A 6,784-nucleotide genomic window follows, 5' to 3' on the forward strand; every position below is an offset into this window, starting at 1 on the left:
TATATATATATATATATATACCCACACATATATAAAACTAACATATTATGTGCAGTTTGCCTAAAATATCATTATTTTGCCTATTGTACTTTAAGTAGACTCCATATTTCTTTTATTTTGAATTGTTAAACCAATTAAGAAAAAAATAGCTTAAAACATCACATTTACATATACTACTTTCATTGAGACTATACTTAAAAAAGAAATGTATTTACAATTAAAAATGTTTAAGAAATTGAGGCAATCATTTGAAAAAAATTGTTTTGTTTATTCAGGTTTTCCGCACAGCTAGGGGATTGTGTGTGGTGCATTGTGGGTAGTTTTGAGGCCTGATATGCTCTGAAATAATACCGAATGGGGAAAAGGATGGTTGAACTTAAATATACTTTTAAAAAATTCAGTACAAACAGAGAATGATTGATCTGATTTATTTCAAGCATAAATTGTAGACAGTGCAAGAAAACAAAAATCATACCGACAAAGACACTCTTCCGTCACATTTGATTCAGTGATTGTCAACTACAATCAAATAGATTTATTGTTGGAAAAGGAGTGAAAAGAAGCAGACTAACATATTTTTTAGAAATATGTGCTGTGTAAAAATCAACAAGGTCATACAGTTTTAAAAGTCTGGATTGGTAAAATAAATTGTTTTTATGATCAAGATAGCCAGCTTTATGTATAATTCTGATGGCTGGTTTTTGAAGTAAAAAGAAAGGATATAGTGAACTCTTAAAATTATTTCCACAAATTTCTTTACAGTAAGTGAAATATAACAATAATAAGGTTTAGGATAATAACTATCTACACTAGTACTCTAATATATACTTATATTTATCTATGATTAAAATCATCACTGAGTCGTCACACATGATAAAAGCATCACACAGACTTTGAGGAGATCTTGTCTGTCATGGAGGAAGAAAGGATTGGAAGTGGACAGCTGCAGGGATATCGATGGCTTCATCATCGAGCACATCAATGAAAAAACTTTAATCTTGTTTTATCTTATTTTCTCTTTTGGTGGCCCTGATACTTTGTCATAATTTAATTTAAAAAACCAAATCCTTCTCCTTCTAATAATCTGCATTTTATCATTATTTATAAAAACATCAAAATAAAGTGTTGTTCTCCTCAAAGGGTGTTCAAGTATGATAAAGTTGAAACTATAACACTGACAATGAGCAAACTGAAAGGGAAAACAGTGAATCTGTGAGTTTTGTGAATTTTAAACAATGAAAGAGGCAACATCACAGATTCGGAAGGTGTGTTTGTTTCAAATATGATTTATTATATTTATTTAGTGAATGACTCCATTTAGAAAGTAGACTGTTTTGAAATCAGCTCCAGCACATTATTCTATTCTTCTTTATATACATAAAAACAAGACTTTTCTATGTGGGACATGTACATGACTGACTGTAGGACACAATGACAATTTAAAGGCCTAGAAAAAGATCCATATATTGAAAGTAAAGGGTTTCCATTTCTTCATCTGTATTTTTGCAGGATATCAGGCCTCTGCATTGCCCTTCTATTCAGTGTCTTTAATAGATGACACGTGACATGTCACACTGAAGCTTTTTCTCCCAATAGAGAAAAGCTGAGACCCATCTGAAAAGAGATTTAAGATACCTAAGAAACATTAAACCACCTGGTGTGCTTGATTACTTCTCCGACTGAATGAGAAGCACTAAATTATAGTCTCGTTGAGAGGTTTTGAGAGGTAAGTTATTCATGTCTAAGTAATATACTGCAGTGAGGATTGTAAATGAGAAATATACGGGTTTATTTTTCCATTGCTTGTTCCAGTTTTTGCCTAAATCCAGAAACTCATTAAAGTCATTGAAGAGGAATGGACGATCATCAACAGCCTACAATCCACAACCTGATCTACTCTGTGCAAAGGAGATGTGCTGCACTGCATGAGGAAAATGGTGGTCACGACAGATACAGACCGGTTCAACTAAATGACACATTTCAGAGTGAGCTTTCATTATAACTCATCTAATTTCTAACATGTGAAATAAACATGCTGTCTCCTCAACATCTTGATATGGCACCTGTGAGGTGGGATGGACTGTCTCAGCAAAAGGGGAAGTGTTAAGATTTAAACAGATTGGTGAACAACGTCTGAGAGAAATAGTTATTTTGTGCATACAGAAAATGTTTCAGAGTTTTGAGTTCCTCTAATGACAAAAGTGAGCAAAAACACAAAAGTGTTGCATTTAGGATTTTGTTCAGTGTATTTACAAAGTCTCCCTCCTCTGTTTTTCCCAAAAGTTGCCGTTTCTGTCCCAACTAACCCCTTCATTGCTGCTGGTGGTTATGGGTTTGTGCCAGTGTTCACCAGAGGTGCTGAAATGTTGGCTACTGGGCTAAGTAAACAAATTTGAAGAAAGGAAGGCTTCTGCTTACCTTTTTTGATGCGAGTCTGGACTCTGGTCACGCCATGGAAAGGATGCTAGCACACATCCAAAAACGACTTCCTCATCCCGGACAAGCCCCCAAATTGCTGAGGTAGCGCTCTGCTAGCCTATCCGAGCTGGTTGGTGAGGAAGTGAGATACAAAAACCATGTTTAAAAAAGTAATCAATTAATTGTAAAGTTATATGAAGTTGTTATTAAAAGTTGGATCAAAGTTGTACATGATTGCTGTACAACCAATGAGGCAGATTTATATGGCAACAGGGGCTTTCCCTGTCTGCATACACACAAATAGTAAAATAAATAAACAACCGGTTCCCATGTCAGGAGGGGAAGAGTTTGCTAATCACTTTATGGCTTCATATTGTCATGGAGGTGTGGCTCGTGCTCTAACTGGTTGTGATATAGGTGTCCGTCTGGATTTGGTAGCCAGTCAGTGATGTCAACCCGTGTCTCCTCCTGGTTCCTGTCACTCATTCTGCTGCACAGTAAAAAGTTACCGAGATCAAAAGTGTCCTTCAAAAGCCACAATAAAGCAGTTTTTTTTTTTCAAGTTTTCTCCCTCAAACCTAAATCACATACGAGGCATTAAATGCATGTAAAAGGCATTAATAATACAAAGCAATATGTATAACAATATGTATAAATCTTTGAAAGAGTTCCCCACACTGTGCTGTGCTTTTGGCATTCTTAGAAGGTAGTAAAGAGCTTTATAATAATACTACTTACCACGAGTGACAGAGTTCTCCAAACATTGATCAGATATTTGCTCTGAGTGATTTTAACTTCTCTATCTTTAATCTTCTTGCTTGACGTCGTATACAGCTCGGTATCAAGAAACTGGAGCCAAGCCCAAGCAGAATGCTGTGAGAAGCTGTTGTAAAGCTGGCGTTCTAACGAACTGTCCTACCTCATGAGATTTTCCTACCTGTAGCACAAACTGATAGCTATCCAAATGTCCTACTGTAAATGACAAATATACAGTTTTGATGTTTGGTCGTGAACACAGCAGGGTAGGAGAGAATTATGGGTGGAGTAGGACAGAATTACGGGGAGCAGCGCGGCCTCAGACGGGGCAAGGGCTTTGAACAAGCTCACGGAGAAGCAGCGCGGCCTCACTGAGCGTCAGACAGCTTAACCGGGAGGCAGTGCGGCCTCACGGGGGTCCGACCAACAGCTGTAACGCGAGGCAGCATATCCTGATCACAAGATCGAGGGGTAGCACAGATTTATGGGCGGAAAAAGATGACGTATTTTCGATTTGCGCAGTAAGTGTAGATAGGACCAAATCATGGATAGGATGTATTTATGGAACATCGGAACTTGAAGAAACCAGCATCAACCCTCCTGTACAGGAAGATAGATAATCTGATAGGAAAAACCAGTTTGCAGTGGTTTCTTTTACGCCCTGAACTAAATAAAAACTCTTCGACAGAGCGCACTTCAGACCAGAGTGGAGACTGGTTTGAACTCTGTCTGATCCTTGCAATTAAAATCTGATTCTGACCTCTCTCGTCTTTCTTGCATTCGAAGAAAAATGTTTCAGGTTGATTAAATTATTAAATTACATAAATTACATACAGCATGCAAAAGCAAAAAATATGCAAAAGGTCCAAAAATGGGGGGGGCTAAACGCAGCTGTGTCACTGCATGAAAAATGACCTTTTTACCAGTGATTCACACCTCAACACAATAACTCACTAAACGTAACCCGCCTTTACAGAAATGACTGTAGTGTGCAATTCTGCCACTAGGGGGAGCAAATGAAACGCAAGACCAGCATAACAATAAATAAACACAATAAATAATGGTATAAGTGATTAGGCTACTGGGTTGGTTCAGGCATTTTTACAACTAAGAAAAAACAAAACAAAAACAAAGCTACAGATAACAAGTTTCACCATAGGTTATTTTGCTATTATGTTGCTGGTCCGGCCCACTTGAGATCAGACGGGTTGAATGTGGCCCCTGAACCAAAATGAGTTTGACACTCCTGATCTACCTCATTCATTATTTGCACAATAGATTTGGCTTTGGTTTTATATTGAATGCCCTTCACAACCTTCTGTATTTATCAAGACTTTAGTCCGGTACACAACAGCAGTGGATTGCTCCCCTTTGTGATTGCATTCTGTTTGTATTGTAAGATCAAACTCCCACAAAAAAAAAAAAAATGCGGTTAAAATAATATTAACAAAAAAATAAACCTAAAAAAAAAAAAAAAAAAAACTCAAATCAGAGCTGTGGTTATCTATATTAACATCATGCATCTGGCAAACTGTTATTTTTATCAAAGATTAAAAGCATAAATGCACCTGTAAGGGTCAAATTCGTTGCACTTGGACTGGAGTGATAAAAGCAGCAGTTTGTCATTAGCACGCGGTTAGTATTTGTAATAGGAGCACCTTATTGGGTTTTATTAAAGCTGCAAATAACCATCAGAAGTATTTTAATGAGGACGGCTCACAGGAAGCTCCTCCATGGTTTTATGTAAGGTTGAATACACATCACAAGATCCCATCAAGTATATTTCAACTAATTAGACTAACTTACTGTGCTATCCCAGCAAAAATTTTACAGATGAACAAACTGCTGCTAGAAAGATGCAGAGGATAGTCATTAGAAAAAAAATCTAAAATCAGATCCATAAAGCTGTGGGCTTAATTGGTGCTACTTTTTTTTTTAAATATGTATTAATATTTGGTGGGAAGTGACATGAGGCTGTAATGATATGAGTCTGTACATGTGAAGGAACAGCGAGAAAAGTTCCCCAGCTGAGGCGTCACACTGATTCTGTCACAGCATCACTTTGTTACTGAACAGAGTTTTTACATTACATCTGGTTTCATGCATGTCAATTGAGAAAAAAAAAGATATTGTGCTCATTATGTCTGGATTGTGTGTACTTCTGTTTCAGCACAGACAAACCGCTAGAAATGGTGGTAATTGTCTGCTATTGCTCAGATTTTCCTCTGGAGTTTTGGACATATGGTTTGTGTGATGACTCTTTGTAACTAAGAACGTCTATTAGTAGCTGCAGCTTTAGAAAACGATTAAACTCCAACAACTACAGGATTTGAAGAGCTTTTCAGTTTGTGTCATACATGTGACAATCTGGTTCAGAAAATTCAGTGTGCACACGGTAAAAATTCCTTTTCAGCATAAATAATGGGTCTGAAATGAGTTGGCCTTTTGAAACATCCTTAATTAGCTTTAACAAAGCAGAACAAGAAATATTTATAAATTTCCATTAAAATTAAAAGATGTAGAATCATGCTGTGCCCTAATGACTTTTTGAAAGTGTTCTCAGATTTTGAGCATCTGCTGTAAATTAAACAGCACTTAGAACTAGATTAGAGTAAATCACAACAGCTGAAGGCGGAACAGTTGAAGAATGAGGAAAAAGACAAACCCGTGATGTTTAGAGCAAAAAAATAGTCAGAAATTCTATTGACTTTTTCCATTTAAATTTAATTAATCGAAAATATAATTGTCATGTTCTCCTGTGCTGCCAGACCTCCAGCAGATGTTGCACTATACATGATGTCTAGTATACATGTACATACTAATGCATCTAATGCATAATTGTCTTCAAAAAAGTAAGTAATTCAATTGAAGGCACTGAAATATCACATGATAAAAAAATTCCAAAACAGCACAATGTTTTTAAATCAACATTTAGGCATTTGGGCGGAAAACACCAGATTCTAGTGGAGAGGTGTGTTTTATTCTAATCTAATATGTATGGCAGACTGAAAAAGCTAATAGTGTTTGAACTATCTGCTGTTCTATTTATTTGCAGGTAAAACTAGTTCTGCTACTTTGTCGTAATACATAAGAGCCGATGAGCCATACACTCTTACTTTGTACTTGCAATTTTTTTTTAAATTAAAAACATATATTTTTTGATTTTCTGCATTGTATCAGCTGCAAGAGGCCTGAAAATATCGAGTATCAGTTGTAAAAAGTCAGTATTGTCCATCACTAGTTAAGAAAACTTGTTCAACCTTTAGCAGTGAAGCAAACAGCTACATTAGGGATAGTACACAAAGCAGCAGCCAGAACAGGGGTATCAAACTCAATCGCACAGGGGGCCAAAAATCCAAAACACACCTTTGGTTGTGGGCCGAACAGGATAAACATTCATTACACACAAAAAAAACCCCCAACATTTTTTAAAACTTTAAAAAAATGTAACTTTTTAACATTACTATGAAAAAAACAAGCAGGAATATTATTCCAGAATAAATCAACTTAAACCTTAAATAACTTTCAATATTTTATTCTCCATACAAATATATTTTGTCAAAATTATACAAGTTAGAAGTAAGCGCAAGATGAAATCCGGCCATTTATA

Source organism: Oryzias melastigma, linkage group LG13 (assembly GCF_002922805.2).
Source record: "Oryzias melastigma strain HK-1 linkage group LG13, ASM292280v2, whole genome shotgun sequence".
Classification (NCBI taxonomy): domain Eukaryota; kingdom Metazoa; phylum Chordata; class Actinopteri; order Beloniformes; family Adrianichthyidae; genus Oryzias; species Oryzias melastigma.